The following is a 17,432-nucleotide window of genomic DNA, read 5'->3' as shown; positions in this document are numbered from 1 at the left end:
CAAAGCAATAAAGCTGCCTCTTCTCTTTTATTCTCTAAGACCCTGTCTCTGAGTTTCAGCTCGGCTTCACTGGGGGCAGGGGCCGATCTTTCAGCAACACTGCAAGTGTTCTAACTATGGGCCTTGGGGGCTTTAATACTGTGCTGGTTTATAGCCTAACCACTTCTGAGAGGTCTTAAGCATCTTGCAGATTAAAAGCCACCACAGACGTAGAAAACAAACTTATAGTTACCAGGGGGAGATGGGGGCAGGGAGGGATAAATCGGGAGTTCAAGACTTGTAGATATTAACTACTATATATAAAATAGATAAACAACAAGGACCTACCGTATAACATAGGGAACTATATTTAATATCTTGTAGTAACCTATAATGAAAAAGAATATAGAAAGCAATATATATGTACAAATGAATCACTGTGCTGTACACCAGAAATTAACAGAACACTGTAAATTGACTGTACTTCAGTTTTTAAAAAATTAGTAAAATGGGGGGAGGGTATATAGCTCAGTGGTAGAGCGCATGCCTAGCATGCACAAGGTCCTGGGTTCAATCCCCAGTACCTCCATTTAAAAAATTAAAAAAATAAACCTAATTACCCCACCACCAAAAAAAATTAATAAAATAAAGTTAGGGAAAAACGGTTGATATTTTTTATGTTATTACCTGAACTTTCTCACTGAAAGGAATAAAACTATACTTATTTAAAAAAAAATTTTTAAACCCAGCCCAGGATAAGCCATTGACCACTGGGCCTGCAGCACCCCACTAAGAGATGTGGCAGAAAGGACAGGGTTTTCTTGGCTGGGAAGGGCCCTGGCAGATCCCAAGCACCAAACACAGTGCTCGCAATCCGGTCCATGAAACGCATCCAGCAAAAGCAAGAGGAAGGCTGAGGGAAGCACCTGAAGGGACAGCTTGGCCCAGGGCATCCAAGGAGACAGCCACCCCAGCTTCCCTGTCAGTGGCTTAGCAGAGACCCGGGGGAGCCTCTGGTGCAGTTTCTGTTTAAGGGGGAAAACTAGATTCCTGGAAGAAAGGCCAGGCATGGGTTCCTGAGAGAGGCCTCTCTGAGTGAGGCCCTCCTGGGGTTTCCTCGGAGCCTAACACCCCCTGTAACCCTGAGTCCTGGTTAGCTTTCCCCTTGCACACAGCCAAGGAGGTGGGTCTCCGCCTCTTCCAGACAGCAGCCCTTTGTTAGCTCTGCCACCCAGACCTCGGCTCACAGTCCACGCTGGGGGCCGCCAGAGCTCCGTCCAGCCAGGGGCAGGACCCCGGAGGCACTGCGGGGGGTGCCTTCTTGGAGCAAAACTTTGGGGCAAACCAAGGGCGGCCATCCGTGTCTGCCCCTGCACAGGGGAGGCCACCACCCCCAGGTCTCTGCAAGAAGTCTCCACATCCTGGAGCAGGGGACAGGGTGCACATGAGGGCCCCATAAAAACGATACACTGCCCCAAACTTGCCCCAGCTAAAGCCACGGAGGGCCAGACCCAGCTTGCTCAGAAATCTGCTGTGGCGTCTCCAAAGCATTAACAACCGTCGATCATTCTTCCATGACTGACAGTCCTGGCTATGCCTGACGGAGTATGAGCCAGTCGAACGAATGCAGGGTTTCAGGATGTGACTCACAGAGAAGCAGATACCTCCAAAACAATTCTTAATTTGGTTAAGTGAACCCCAGAGGCCTCTTCCGGGAAGTTCACCCTGATGGGTGTTGTCACCGACCTAACCGCCTGCGTTTCAGGGTCAGTACCAAGTGATCGCGTGTGGGGCACAAGCGCTGTTTCTGGGCAGCCAGAGAGCCCAGGGCCAGCGGGCAGCCTGTCCAGCCAGGGGCCGGGGCAAAGGGGAACCGGGGCAAAGGAGCGGGCGTGGGGACCCGGCCAAGTGTCCCCAGTGTCCCCAGACATGCACACTGCCCCCACACCTCCCCCACAAACAACTCCCTGCCACCTACTACCTCTTGTCTCCATTCAGCTCCTTTCTTTGGGGTTTCTGCTAACATCTCACGTGTCACATCAGTCTGCTAGGACTGTCTTAACAAGCGGAGTGACTTAAATAACAGAAATGTATTGTCGCCCAGTTCTGGAAACTGGAAGCCCAAAATGAAGGTGTCAGCAGCGTCACACTCTCTCTGAAGGTGTTAGGGAAAAATCTATTCTAAGTCTCTCTCCTAGCTTCTGGTGGTTTCTCAGTCTGTGGCAGCATAACTCCAATATTTACATGGCTTTTTCCTTGTGTGCCCCTCTGTGTCATAATTTCCTCTTTTTATAAGGACACAGTCATATTGGGTTCGTGCCCAGACAACGATCTCATCTTAAACCAACCATCTGCAAAGACTCTTTCCAAATAAGGTCTCATTCATAGGTCTTGGGGGTTGGTACTTAAATGTAAGAATCTGGGGACCCAAGTCAACTCATCAAACATCTCTCTCTCTCTCAGCTCTACTTTCTTTTGAACAGCAAATATGCATAGGGTAAAAATTTCACACAGCACAAAGAAATAAATGAGGCAGTGCTCTCACTCCTGCGCCCCAGTCACCATCCCTGAAAGTAATCACTATTGCCAGTGTCTTGTAGCTCTTTCCAAGGTTAGTCTCTGCATCTGAAAACAGACAGATACATAGATAGACAGATCTATGTTCGACACACAGACACACAGACAGACAGACAGACAGGAGCAGAGATATCTCCTCCACTTTCACTGGTTTTTATTTTTGCTCCTCTGGCCTTTAAGCCATGTAAGCAGTCAAATAAAAACCTTCCCATGAATAAACACTGAAGCTATAAATCACAATGTAAGGCAAAATAATCAAGGAATAAACAGCCAAGTCTGGCCAACAGGGACAGCCTCCACTATTTCTGAAGCAAATGCAGCCTAGACCTTCTATTCACAAGATAACATCAGTGACTGAGGCAAATCACAGAAAAGGAAAAGGGAAATTTCTGACAGCAGGAAGGGACAACATTGAGGTTTCCAACAGCCTTTCCGGTGAGAAAGCAGGTTGGATGCAGAAGCCCCTTGGAGGTACGCCCACTGCTCCTGGGATCTCTGCTCTGGGATCAGGCTGACCAGGGCAGACCCCAAGGAGAAATCCAGGCAGGATTCTATGGGTGAAGATTTCATACAATCCTGCAAAGATGCAGGTTCATTTCTCCAAGATCTCAGATGAGACACCCAGAATCTTTGGTTTTCCCAGAAAACTTCTAAGCCAATTTTGTTTTTTCCAAACCACAGATTACAACCCATTATCCACCACATCACCGTGGATGTAAATCTTGGCAGGCCCTATCCACCACTCTGGCTTGTGTATCTCCTTTCACCCTGGGTGTCAGTCCACACGGTGCATGCGGGGCTGCTCCGTGTGCATAAACCATGACAAGCATGTGCACCGCCCTCCCTGGAGGGACAGCTTCTGTAATCACAGCTCTGAGTATGAATCACCAGCTCCATTCCCCACCAGGTGACTCCACTATGCAGGCAGGGCTGGGAGCCACTGACTGAATGCAATCAGGGTCAGAGCTCCAAGAACCCAAAGAGATGAACACCGATTGCATTCAACTCTCAAATATCGCATGTCCCCCGAGAGCTGCAGTCAGCTCCCAGCTCAGTCCTCCGACCCAGAATGACCATTCTCCCCACCACAGTTTTCAGAGTCTGACTCACATCCTCACAAGGAAGGATGTGGGCTGTCAGGGTGCTGGCAGATGGGGCCCGTGTGCTTCTGAAACGGTACTGCTTCTACAGTTTTTCCACACAAACATATGCCTTTCTGGGGACTAAACGAAATAAAAACCACCACCTTAAAACATTATTTCAAAAGAAATCCACACTCTGCCTTCTCAAGCCCGGCTGTGGGAATGCACCAGGAGGCTCCAAGCATTCCTCTCTAACGCCTCCCACATCTTGCCAAGCTACTGTGCTGATGGAGCAGCAACAGATTCTCTTAAAGAAAAAGACGCCTTCGCCTAGGTCCCTGTCACTCAACTGTCAATCTTGTAACAGCACCTGAGGGCACAGCAAGACGCAGGAGAGAAGAGGGGATGAACGGTGTGGGTGGTAGGATGTTAGCGCTCTGGGCAACCAGGAGGGGGCGACAAAGCGGTCAGCGTGATGTATTTACAATAATCATAATCATAATAGCAGCAGCTGTCCCTCCCCGACCCGCAGAGTCAGCCTGTCCTCTGGGAGGTGGAGCTGCATTTGGGGAGGAAGATGCGGTCCCTGCTGGAGAGGTGGCTGTTGGCAGGGGGACAGGACAGAGTGGGTGTGATGGCAACAGGTCACAGAGGGCAGCAGAGAAGGAGCACAGACACTCACTGGGAGTTCAGGCCAAGGTGGAAGCCCCAGAGAGAGACAGGCCATCACAGTCACTCCCTCACCCCAGAACTATAGTTCGCTCCCCCGCATCACACAAACAGGTGACGGCAAGAACAGTGAATGTCTGTCATGACATCACCTGGCCCCGGCAGCCACGTGGTGGGCCACGCCCAGCACCTCATGGGGGACCAGCAGCAATGAGGGTACAAGAGAAGAGAGTATATTTTCAAGGATGCACCTGTGTAAGCAGCGTTATCCTGATCAGCAAAGAATAAATTTTTGCCCTTTGCAACAACATGGATGGACCTGGAGGGAGTTTCGCTTAGTGAAGTCAGTCAGAGAAGGACAAACATGGTGCCTTATCACTCATATGTAGAATCTAAAAATTAAAACAAATGAATGCATATAACAAAACAGAAACACAATCACAAATATAGAGGACAAATTAGTAGTCACCAGTGGGGAGACGGAAGGGGATGGGGGCAAGATAGGGGTAGGGAATTAAGAAGTACAAACTGCTATATATAAAATATTTAAGCCACAAGGATATATTGTTCGGCACCGGGAACAGAGCAAATTTTTTATAATAACTTTAATTGGAGTACAGTCCATAATAATATCAAATCACTACATTGTACACCTGAAACTAATATTGTAAATAAATTATACATCAATAAAAAATTTTAAAACAGTGGCCCCAATTCTTGGTAGAGGGAAAAGGGTGTCAAAGACTGCGCTGAGGCCAGCAGAGGGCGGTGAGAGGCCGGAGATCACAGGTGCCTAAATCCTGAGACCAGGGAGGTGGTAGCCTCCCAGGCAGATTGCAGAGGAGCCAGAGCAGGAAGACTGGGCTCCGAGAAGTATCCCCAGAGAGTCATTCCAGCTTTCCTTAACTACAGTTTACTTAAATCAAAGAAAAACCATAGAATCTGAGGAGCCCCTCACATGTGCGTTTTAGGGGACAACCACGATAATTTTCTTTTTATAAACATTGTCGTATAAACAACATAATTTGAAACAGCAGAACCTTGGAAACAGCTCAAATGCCCACCAAAAAGAAAACTGATAGACTGTGGTTTATGCATCCATGTGATGCCATACAACAACAACAACAAAATGAATGGCAGCCACACACGTTAGAATCAACGAATATCACACCAGTAAACAAGCAAGACACGGAAGAATGCATATAACGTAGTTCCATTTACAGAACAATTCAAAAACAAAACCAGACAACACACTGTTTAGGGCACTGGTGACTTCAGGTGAGGAATAGGGACTTTATCAGGAGCAGTTACAGAGAAAGCGGGAATCAGCTGGCATCAGGATGAACTCCCGGAGCCTTAAATTGGCTTGCACCATAAGGAAACACAGCCAAAAGCAGAGGAGCATATAAGATCAGGCTCTCCTGGTCTGTGCAACTGCTTTATTCTTGAGCTGCCCTTATAACTAGAAAACTCAACCCCAGCCGGGGCATAAGAGAACCTCCCTTCTAACCTCTCCTCCACCTGCCCGAGCCAACGTAGTACGCATGCTCACACCCACACCAGGAAGAGTAGCTGGAGGAATGCTGTGTGCTGATTGGCTCAGACGCAGGTCCCTGAACCAATCACGGAGAAGACGAACTGGTTCCTGAACCAATCAGTCCAGGCTGGACCCTTAGAGTAAAGGCAAGAAAGGTGGCAAACTGCTGGATTCAGAAACAGAATTCAATCCCAGCCCTGTCCTAGTTTTTCTTGCTAGGTTGAAAATAATGCCTAGAAATACAGAAATGGAACAAATGTATAAAACGTGTCAGCAAGGGGTGTAAGAGTAAATCGGCGAGGGGGGTGGGAAGGGACAGACTGGGAGTTCGAAATTTGTAGATACTGACAGGCATATGTAGACTAGATAAACAAGATTATATATATAAACAAGGGAAATACATGCAAGATCTTGTGGTAGCTCATGATGAAAAAGAATGCGACAATGAATATATGTATGTTCATGTATAACTGAAAAATTGTGCTCTGCACTGGAAATTGACACAACATTGTAAACTGACTATAACTTAATAAAATAAAATGTTTTAAAAATTGCATTTAGAGAAAAATAAAACTACATATTGCAAAATAAATAAATAAATAAAGATTAAACCAGCGAGGTACAGGTAAATGCAACCACTTAGGTGGTGGAAGCAAAGCAAAACAAACTTGCATCAAATGTCTTCAGCGCACGGGGCACTTTACAAAGGTCCCTTTTTGTTTATTCCTCATTACAACCCTATGAGGTCTGTTTCATCACACCCATTTTACAGATGAGGAATCAGATTCAGAAAGGTTCAGTGTCTCGCCCAAGGTCACCATGGTAGTACATAGGGAAACCAGGACTGAAATCCAGATCCATGGTCCCCAAAGTTCATGCTCTTTCCACTGAGAAGCAGGATAGAAGAACAGTGAGACTGGCGGCAGGACTGACCCTGACCTCTCTGAGGTGTCTAAAGCCAACTTTTCCTAAGGCAAGGTCTACCTGCTCAGGACCCATGCACCCCTAAGGCAGGGAGAGGCAGTATATCCACATCTCCTGAATTCTCCATTCTAGTTATAACAACACCACACAGAAGATTCAAAAACAGCCTCAAATTCACCCTCCATGTCTGTTCATTAACGGCCCTCACCTAGATCACTGTGTCAAGACAATTTCCACCTCTGGGGAAAAAAAATCCACAAAACCATCCTCTTATTTCAGACGTTTCTCCCCTGTTAGGTGTTCCAGAAGTGCCAAATCACTGTGCTCTAAGGAGACAATTAGGATTAAATGAGGTCATAAGGGTGGGGCCCTGATCCAATGGGATTAGTGTCTTTGTAAGAAGAGGAAGAGACACCAGAACTCTCGAGCTCTCAAGCTCTCCCTCTTCCCACTGAGAAAAGGCCATGAGAGGACACAGGAAGAAGGCAGCCATCTGCAAACTGAGGAGAGAGGCCTGATCAGAAACCAGCCCAGCCAGCACTTTGATTCTGTACTGTGAGCCTCCAGAACTGCAAGGAAATCCACCATTGTTGTTTCAGCCACACAGTGTGCGGTGTCCTGTAGCAGCAGCCCGAGCAGACCAGCACACCTGTCCCCGCCTCCCCAAACCCCACACGACGCCGGGGTCACAATAAGAATAAACACCTGTCTCTCCACCTCCAAGGCCCAGCGGAAGCTGCAGCCTCTGCTGAGCACTCCCGGACTGTCTCAGCCCCTTGCTAGGAGTTTCCATTCTTCTCATCTCTAGCGCCCTAAAAGGTCATCTTCCTTTAAATTGTTTAAAGTTCTGGCAAGACAAGCTTCAAGGGAAATAGACTATGAAGAATCATATGAAGACCCAAGTGAAAAACACAGGAACGCTAACTGCACACACTTAACCACATCCGGACTTCTTACTGGGGCTAATTCGGTGTAAGTGGTAAGCAGCTCACCAAATGACTCCACACTCTTGCTTCTGCCAGCTAAGGAATGTCGCTCACCATCCGGCCCTATATGAATTGAGTCATTAGCCACGGCAGCCAGTGACCTTTAATACACCCCAAAAGGAGCTCAGGGTGGAGATCAGAAGTGAGGCCCTCTGTGCTCTGGGAAACCTGGCAGAACAGACCTTCAGATAGCTAGATATTTTCAAGAGAAATGTTTTAAGAACATGGATTCTTGCATCTTCCCATACTTGGAAAAGCACTAGAATCATTAGCAGAGAGATCCGTTCTTTGTGACCAGCAGCAACCTTCTTCCCGAGACTTGTGCTTGGTCGCACATACCCCTATGGTCAAAATCACATATGTTCTGCCCGCCCCACCCCCGACCCTGCGAGCAGTTCCTCTGAGCTACCTGAGAGGCCACTTCCCAGGCGATAGTTCGCAGTAAGCCCCAAATAAAACTGAAACTCACAGCCCTCACGTGTGTACTTTTTATTTCAGTCGACACTTCCCAAGAGTCCAACCTGTTTCTGGCTTTTCTCTTATTCTGCATGTTCTCCAATAATCGTGATCAGCATCCAAGGCAGGTTTCCCTTTGCACGACAAACTATATGATGCTCACGGTCAAGTCCACACAGAGAGCAACAATAAATGTCAAACATCCCCCTCCCCAGCTGTCTCACTCCCCAGACCGCCAGTGTCTCCCTCCTGAGGGTCCAGGGTCCTGGGCCAACACAACTGAAGCTCTTAGCCCAGAGGCTGACTCCAACACCGCTGCGGGAGTGACCAGCGCCTGGGCCCCACCCAGCCCACACTCAGCTGCCAGGTGCACATCCTGCAGCCCTGCTCTTTGTGCTTTCACTTCCCCCGGAAAACAGCAGTGAGCCCCTCTGCCCTCAGAGTTCATGGCGATTTCCCCACCTCACACTCCAGCGCTCTCCAGCCTCACCGCCCAGCTCACTCCCACACAGCCCAGCCCACCTCTGCTGGGCCAGCACGCACTGCGGGCCCACCGGCAATATCCCCCTCCGTTTCCTCTGCCTGTGAACATCCCAGCCTTTCCTTGAAAATCAGCTCCAATTCTAACACGTTTAATAAAGTAAGCTGAAGAACATTTGGAAAATAATATTGTCATGCCTTCCCCCCATCAATTACATTCTTTGGCGGCCATGTCGGCACCACCTCCCCTGGTAGAGGCCAGGGCCAGAGTCCACCGCACCCGCAGCGGGTCACCTCAACTGCCAGCAGCCGGGGGCCTGGAAGGCACCTTCTTGTTCAGGCTCTTCGATCTACATGGTGCTCCCAAAGTTCAGGGCTGGTTTGGAGAGAAGCTGTAAACCTGCACCACGGAACTGGGGACCGTTCCTAGAAAGGAAGGGGAGGTTTTCCTAGCACACCCCTCCTCGCACACCCCTCGGCCCTCACAGGGCGTGCTTGACTTGCCCTCTGCTCTGTCTGGGGTCACCCGCCAGGAAGCTGGGAGAGGCATGCCGCCCTTATGATGTGATCAGCCTCCCTGCCTCGGTGGCAGGAACGAAGTCACTCTGCGAGGATTAACAAAAGGGAAACAGTCAGGGGAAAGACGGAAACAAATCAACAGAGTTGACGCTGCGGTTCCGGTTGTTTAAGACAGTGTGGCGCGATTAGCTAACAGCCGTCTTCAGACAGTGCCCTCCAAGGGGAGACATCACCTGTGCACGGTGCTGAGCCAGGCTCGTTAAAAAAAATTTTTTTTAAAAGGTAAATCAAGATCCTTGCTCTCAGCAGGGAGGGTGTAGCTCAAGTGGTAGAGCACATGATTAGCACGCATGAGGTCCTGGGTTCAACCCCCAGTGCCTCTTCCAAAAGTAAATAAATAAACCTAATTACCTACCCCCCCCCAAATTAATAAATATATAAAGATCCTTGCTCTCTGGGAGTTTTTGTGCTAGTTCAGAAGCTGGAATAAACACCTGGAAGTTAAACACCAATATAAGAATTAAATCAACATAAAACCTATCATTCAACAGCCACCCAAAGGTAGCAAAAGAACAAACTGCCCAGTGGTGGCCTGGACAACAGATGCCATTAATTCAGGAGAAAGGGGAGTCTCTGGCAGCCTGAGATAATTTCTGGAGGCAATACCAGGACAGGGACCAGAGAGGTGACCAGGAATAGAGACTGGTAGTTCTCAAACTTGCGTGTGCATTGAATCACCTGGAAGGCTGGGTAGACTGAAGATTACCAAGCCCCACCCCAGAGTTTCTAATTCGGGAAGTGTGGGATGGAGCCCAAAATTCTGCGTGACTAACAGTTCCCAGGTGATGCTGATGCTGCTCTGAGAACCGCTGGTTTAGCCCGAACATTCCGCATCAGAGGTAGGAAATGGGGGCACGCTAATGTCACCCCACATTTTACGATTCCAGGCCCTTGCTGAAGCTGGCGCCAGAGCCCTGCTCACTCCCCTTGGGGAGGGAGGACATCACAGGAGCATCAGGAGGGAGAGAGAAAAACAGACAGAGAAGAGGTACCATGATGCCCACGGCGTGACATGATGCAGCCTCTGCCCCCAGAGTCCAGGACAGCCTCTGGCTCCATCTCTGGGCCACGGGGCGCCTCCACCTGCACAGTCCTCAGCCGGCACCTGGCAGAGTCCCAAGTAACAGCTGGCCCCAGTCCCACCCGGCTCCTCCCTCTTCCCCTTCCCTCCGTCCACCAAGCTGGGAAGACTGCCTCCCCTAATCCTGCTGGACAGGTGGACTTCCGGAGGAGGGACAGAGAGCCCTCCCCCACCTCCTAAAGAGACACACTGAGAGTTATTCCTCAAGTCGAGGGCGGCGGCACAGGGCTGATCCACCAAGGAGGGGTGGCTGCTCGGGTTTCAAAGGACTCTCTCTCTACTCCCAGCCTGGTTCACCAGGATTCGAGTCAGGGACATGGGGCCTAAATGAGGCTACAGCATCCCTTGAAATGCATCTCTCATGACCTCAAGGGCAGCCAAGCAGGGTCAGATCCAGCTGAAGCCAGAACCCTAGCAGCACATGTGGGATCCATGCACATGTACAAAAGCAGCTATTTTTTTTAAATATCTTTTTTTTTTTTTAATTTCGCTTTGGGCTTTAGAGGGGCCGGCCAGAGCCAGGGGCAGGTAGGATCAATGCCTGCTTTGTCTTTGAATCCTGAAAATGAGAAACAGGGTGCCCAGCCCATGCTGAGTGCTTAAGAAACGTGTCCCAAATAAAGACGAGCAATAAAAGAAAAGGTGACTCAAGTCCCAAGCAGGCCTGTGCCCAAGGGGAAACAGAGCTGAAGTCTGCAGTGTCTGAACATCACAGCCAGCCACCGGTACACAGTTGGTTCCGTTTTCCATTTCTGATCAAAAAAATAAGAAATGAAGGGGATGGCCAAGGTGAAGGAAGGCTGCGGAAGATTGCCTCTGGGAGAGCTAACGGCCCAGCCCAGACTGCCGATCTGTGAAATCAGGGCCCACCCACAACGCCTGTGAGGACGCTCCATGTGAAGCAGGGACAGGTTCAGTCAAGGAGGAGATGTCGCAGCTCCTGGGGCATTTACAGGAACGGCAGCACTTCACCCCACTGTGCATAAGAACCCAAAAATATGAGATGACAATGTTGGGAAAGAAAAAAAAAAGCAAAAAGATGAATTTTAAGATGCCAATCTATAGCTACGCAGCTGTTAGAAAGGCTGTTTTCAACGCTTAATCAGCACACACTCATGGTTGTATCCCAGTTTAGCCGAGGTATCCACAAGTTCACTGGTTTCCCATTGCTCTTTCCAAGCTCTGCCCACTGAAATGGGACTTTCACACATCCTACCGGCCCGACACATTCAGCAGTTATCCAACAACTGCCAGCGAGCCCCTCCCACGTGCCAGACGCCACCTTAGGAGCTGGCGTACAAGGACCAAGAGAGCGCAGCCCAGCCTCAGAGCATCCCGCACCTTTGGGGAAGGCAGTCATCAGGTCTCCAGCAAAGGCTTCCACGGGGATGCTGAGAGGACAGCAGAGGGTCAACCCTGTGCTTGGGAGGGCTTCACAGAGGAAATAATATGTAAGCTGAGTCAGCCACCAGCCAGAGGGACAACCCGGGGAGGCTTCCCAGTGGAGGGGACAGCATGTGCCTACACAGGGCTCGCCTGCCTCCTTCACGAGAAGGACGTTCTTGTCCACAAGCAAATCTGCCCATATTGTAGGAACCAGTTCCCTTTCCGAGAGTTCACGTACTTTTTTCTAGGCCTTTATTTTAAGACAAGCCTAGGAAGGAAAAGTGAAGTGTCAAGATCTCCATCTTTCTTAATTGAAGTCTAGTTGATTTACAATGTTGTACTAGTTTCTGGTGTGTGGCAAAGTGATTCAGTTCCATATATATTGTCTTTCAGATTCTTTTCCATTATAGGTTATTACTAGATACTGAATACAGTTCCCTGTGCTCTACAGTAGGACCTTGTTGCTACAGCAGTGTTTATCTGTTAATCTCAAACTCCTAATTTATCCCTCCCCATCTTTCTCCTTTGGCAATCATAGGTGTGTTTTCTATGTTAGTTAAACTGTTTCCGTTTTGTAAATCACTTCATTTGTCCCCAGATCTCCATCTTCAAGCACATTCTATCTCAATTACAGAAAATGCGGTCAATTTCAAAGATAAGATCGTTTGCTTTTATTGGCATTTATGACTAGGGAGCTGCAGGAAGTCAGACTGTAAATCTGGCAGGTAGCAGCGCTCAGAGGGAGAACTAGTTTAGAGGATGAGAGATCAGGGAGGCCAGACCAGCCCTGCACAGTCCCGCTGAGACCCCAGGCAGTGCACCGGGGTCTTTCCAACAGGAAACTGTCCCCACCCGCTTCTGCTCTCTGACCCGCCTTCACTCTTGCCATGGCCTCTGGGGACAGGGAACTGCCAGCCTCGTGGGGTTGTTCTGAAGATCCAACCCACTGATGGGGAATATGCAGAGATCTGCAAAGTACAAAGCAAGGAGCTGTGCAGCATTCCTGCGATCAGCCTCCCCTGTGCCTAGCAAGTCTGCCTTCTCCTCAAAGAATCCGACCCTCTTTCTCTTTCTCAGGCTGGCAGGCACCTCCAAACACCCCCACTCCTCCAGCATTCACCAACAACAGCCAAGGACGGAGAGCTGGAACATCTTTCTAGGAATTCGTGCTGCCTCCCGGCCAGATCCCCATCTCCTGCAGGCAGGGGTTGCCTCCACCACTCAGCTCTGCCCTGGACCTTCCCAGCTGTTTCTTCTGTGAAATGACTGACCCAGCTAAAGAGAACTTTCTCCAAAAAAGAAAGATCCCCATCTTCCCTAACACCCCAAAACTGTGACTCAAGAAATGAACTTTTGCATGAGACCTGCAAGTGGACACTCGGCCCAACCATTGTTCAAGGTTTCCCTTTGTGCCTCCCCCACTAAAAAAAGGTTTTCAGCCAAAAAGAGTGAGTTCTTAGGGTCCTGGGGTAAAGAGAGCAGGAAGTGGTAGCGACACCTACTTCTGGAAAGTACTGTATTAAGAATGACAGCTGGAAGGGCAAACAGGAAGTATGTTCGTGCCATCCACTGGCAAGAGTGATCAATTACAAAGACACAATTCTTTGTCAACAGCGATTCGGATAAGAACACTAACTCATCATCTAAAGAGCACCTTTGGGTCTGCAAAGGACTTTCACATCCAACTACCTGTCTCTTGGGGCACTGGGAGTCCAGAGACGAGGTCTTACTTGTAGAAGGCAGAGGGCAATCCCAGACCTGTTGGCTGCATTTGTATTAGCTCTCGGACCCCAAACCTAAATGTGACTGGGTCCCAAGGACAGACTCCAACACCAAGGGGACTAGAGTTGTCTCAAATTCCCGCCCCACCCGACTCTGACATCCAGTCCATCCCTGGGGAGGCAAGCAGGAGAACCTGTGGTTAGACGGTCATTCCCGTCAGTCCTTGGAGGAAGCAGGCAACGCCCCCACGTCTGGAGCCTGTGCATAGATGTCTGACCACGGAAACAGAATTTAGAAAGGTCGCTTCTCTAAGGAACCCCACATCTTTAATGGGAACTCACCTATGCAGATGGGGAGGGAAGTGAGGTGAGCCCCACAGCGGAGGCTCCAGCTCTGAGCTCATGTGCTTTCTTCACGCAGGGAATGGCAATGTGTAGGACCAAGCAGGTCTTTGGGTGAAAAAGATCAGGAGACATGACCTGGCTCCATCCCGCAGGGTCAGGGTGGTGTCCCCTCTGAGATGATAGATCAGATCCATGGACGGGAAGTAGGCATTCTTTCCCTGATGTCAAATCAGAATAGCCAAAGGGAACAATTAGTTCTCAGATAGCAGGGAAGAGGTGAAGGGGAAGAGAGAAGGGGGCAAAATAATGGAGTCATGAAGGATCTGGAACAGAGAGAGGCCATCTGTTCTCTCTCCAGGCAGACTTACAGACTCCTTCAACTCACTTATCCCACAGAAGCTTACGGAGAATCTACTATATGCCGGCATGGTGCTAAGTCCTAGGATACAGTGATGAGTGCCCTTGAGAAGCTGGTCACCTGTATTATAAAGACCTCAGGTTCTAGGGAGCAAAAACCAGGTTACACCTTATCTTTTTCATGCAACACTATGCTCAACAGAAATTCAGTGGGTGTGTTGATTAAATGAATATAGGAATGGGTGGCTAGGAGGGTCTCTTTTGATGAGCTCACCACCTGGTCCTTGAAGTTTAGGGCCAGTCGGGCAGGGATGGTTTCATATTGAGAAATCTACAGATAGAGGTCAAACAAAGAAAGCCATACGATTAAGACATCATGGAAAGTTGCTAACAGTAAATCTTAAGAGTTCTCATCACAAGGGAAAAAACAACTTCTAGCAATGGATGGTCACAGATGTTAACTAGACGTATTGTGGTAATCATTTCACAACATATCCAAGTATCAAATCATTATGTTGTATGTCTGAAACGACTGTAATGTTATATGCCAATTATAGCTCAATTTTAAAAAACATCACAACAGATTACAACAGAAATGAGAAAAAAGATCTTGAGGAAACTCAATAACTGCTTCTGATAAAATTCCCAGTAAAACAAACTGAAGTATGTTTCACTCACATCATAAAGACTAGTCAACCACCAGCATCCTGTTTATGGTGAACGATCAAAGGCCTTCTCATTCAAGTTAGGTAAAAGGATGCCTGCTTTTCCCACCACTACTTAATGCTGTTCTAGGCATCCCAGCCAACACATTAGGACAAGAAAAAGAAATGAGACAAACTGTGGAAAGATGGACACAAAATAGCTGTTTATCAATGATCTGTCTGGTCATTAAGAAAGCAAGAGAATCAACTAACATTGTTAGAATACAAGATTTCAACTAAGTGGTTAAATTAATATATAAAAATTAGTAACCAGATGGAAAATATAATGAGAAAATAGGTTTTTTTTCATTGAAGTACAGTCAATTACAATCTGTCGATTTCTGGTGTGCAGCACAATGTCCCAGTCATGCATAGACATGCATATATTTGTTTCCATATTTTTTGAGAAGTCTTTATAGCATGAAGTTTACATTAAAAACAATGAATAAACTTATGAAATGAACAAAATCTAGATCAAGACAGCTACAAAAGAGAACTAAGCTGAACAGAAAGGATAACATGAGGAAAAATCTATTTTCCCCAAACTGACCTAGAAATTAACAAAATCATAATCGAAATGATTTTAAGAATCAGTAAGCAAAGTGACATCATTATCGTTTTTAATGTGGTATAAAGTGACATTAAAAATGTAACTTTGACACAGAAATAGGCAAACAGGTCAGTGAAACAAAATGGAAAGTCTAGAAACAGGGTGAGCATGTGTGTGTGCGCGCGCGCAGCAGTGAAGGTTAAAAGTAAAGGCCATCATAAATCAACAGTGAGAAGCTGACTCAGACCAGTTACACCAGAAGGGGCAGCCATGGGCATTTAGAGTCCCCAGAGATGACCTGGCAAGTGGGCAAAGGGCACAGCGGTGGGACTGATCACAGGCAGCCCAGCCTGTAAGCGGACCTGCCTCGGACACACCTCCAGAAACCGTCTGGATCAGCGGTCGGTCAACTTTCAGATACAGTGAGAGCTACATACCTAACTTTCAATAAGTAGTCACCTTAAAAAAAAAAAAAAAAAAAGAAACAGGTAAAAATAAATGTAATGATGTATTTTTTGAATCCAATACATCCAAAGTCTTATCATCTCAACATGTGGTCAATATAAAGTCATTCAAGATATATTTTACATTCTTTTTTCATACTCGGTCTTTGAAATCTGTTGTGTATTTCACACTCACAGCACATCTGTGGTGGACACTAAATTTTCACCAACAATACTTGATCAACTCCCTAAAATTTGTAGTTGAAAAAGGAGATTCACATGCCCAAGTTGTTCCAAACATACTTAGAAGTCTTCCAATAAATGAACCAAGTATCAGTTTTTAAACTTTAATTCCAATTAAGTAATATTAAGAGTTCACTTCCTGAGTCACACTAGCTACCATTCAAGGGCTCTGCGGGCAACCTTACGTGGCCAGTCAGTAGTGCATTGGACAGCTTAGGTCCAGAACCTTCTGCTGCAACTCAGAACTCCAGGGTCTCACACCCGCTCATCTTCTATCAAAATGAAAAACGATCTTCCCTACTGAGAAGGCAGGCATCCACCACCACCCCAAATCTCAGCTGCAGTTTTACAATTCTACAGAGCAATGAACCATGGACAACTACACCCAGCAACATGGGTGAATCACAAAGGTAACGCTGAACAAAGGGGTCTAGAGCAGGTCCACCAGCATCTTCATAGAAGTAATCAGAGTCCCCGAGTTATTTAAATACTACTTCAGAACGCTAAGTGGAAACCATAACTGTACGGGAAAATGATTGCCAAGGCTAATTAAGCGATCAGTTGTCTCACTGGTGGTCAGAATTAGATCAAGCTGGTAGACAAACACTGGTTAGGCAGTAATCAAAAGCTAAGGTTGACAGTTACAGCTCTGGTTAACTTAAAATAGGTAACGAAATAATTATCACCTATAAATGCAATCGGGTTGCAAGAGGTGGCCTTCCAAACATAGGTTTAGTTTGGTTTATTTGTTCATTTCAGTGGGAAGAGTTGTTGGTAATCAAAGGGGTCCTGGATGATGGGGACCACTGACCTCTGCAAGCCATCTGGTCCCACAAGGTCCACACAACCTACCAAAGGGCTTCTACACAGTTTCCAACTGGGAGACAGGGCAAGGAGCTGAAATGTTATTATTAAACCCATGGGCACCTGACTCATTGTCAACTATCAGGAGACCATCATATTAAACAAATGCATTCCCACTGGGGAGCAAGGGGGTGTTTCTTTTGGGTTTGGTTTTGGTTTGTTTTTACCCAAATACAGTTAACCTCCCTAACGTTCCATCCTACCTCAACATATCCGCACTTCTCTTGAGAAACAAAGTCTATCCCTGGTGCAGATTTTCCTCGCCAGCCACGCGCCTCCTGCCTCTAGGGAGGCGGGGAGAGCCTCGGCGTGTCCACAGCCCAGAGCGCCTCAGGAACACAGTGCAGCTCCCGAGCAATCCCCCTTGCGCCAGGAATAGCTCGATGAGGTCACCCTCTCTTTGTTGTGTAGTTAGGACGATGAATAAAATCACGGATAAAGGTGGGCGTGGCCCCAGAAGCTGCGAAGG

At 47.7% G+C, this 17,432-nt stretch overlaps 1 protein-coding gene across 27 annotated transcripts in view; it reads right to left on the bottom strand.

Moving 5' to 3' along the window:
- TRABD2A (TraB domain containing 2A) overlaps positions 1-17,432 on the bottom strand; it is a 120,451-nt gene that overhangs the window by 80,525 nt on the left and 22,494 nt on the right. For 21 of the 27 annotated variants that reach the window (XR_004315819.1, XR_004315817.1, XR_004315822.1 and 18 more), the window contains one exon: positions 13,800-14,020. The exons of 4 other annotated variants lie outside the window; for them this stretch is intronic. The gene's annotated coding sequence lies outside the window, so the exon portion shown is untranslated. Of the gene's footprint in view, positions 1-8,976; positions 9,117-13,799; positions 14,021-17,166; positions 17,186-17,432 lie in introns of those variants that run through there. 2 more of the 27 variants (XR_004315825.1, XR_004315830.1) reach the window with 2 other exon arrangements.

This window comes from Camelus ferus, chromosome 28 (genome assembly GCF_009834535.1).
Source record: "Camelus ferus isolate YT-003-E chromosome 28, BCGSAC_Cfer_1.0, whole genome shotgun sequence".
Taxonomy (NCBI): Eukaryota; Metazoa; Chordata; class Mammalia; order Artiodactyla; family Camelidae; genus Camelus; species Camelus ferus.
Note: the sequence above shows the minus strand (reverse complement) of the source record. Positions and strands in the feature narration are given on the sequence as shown.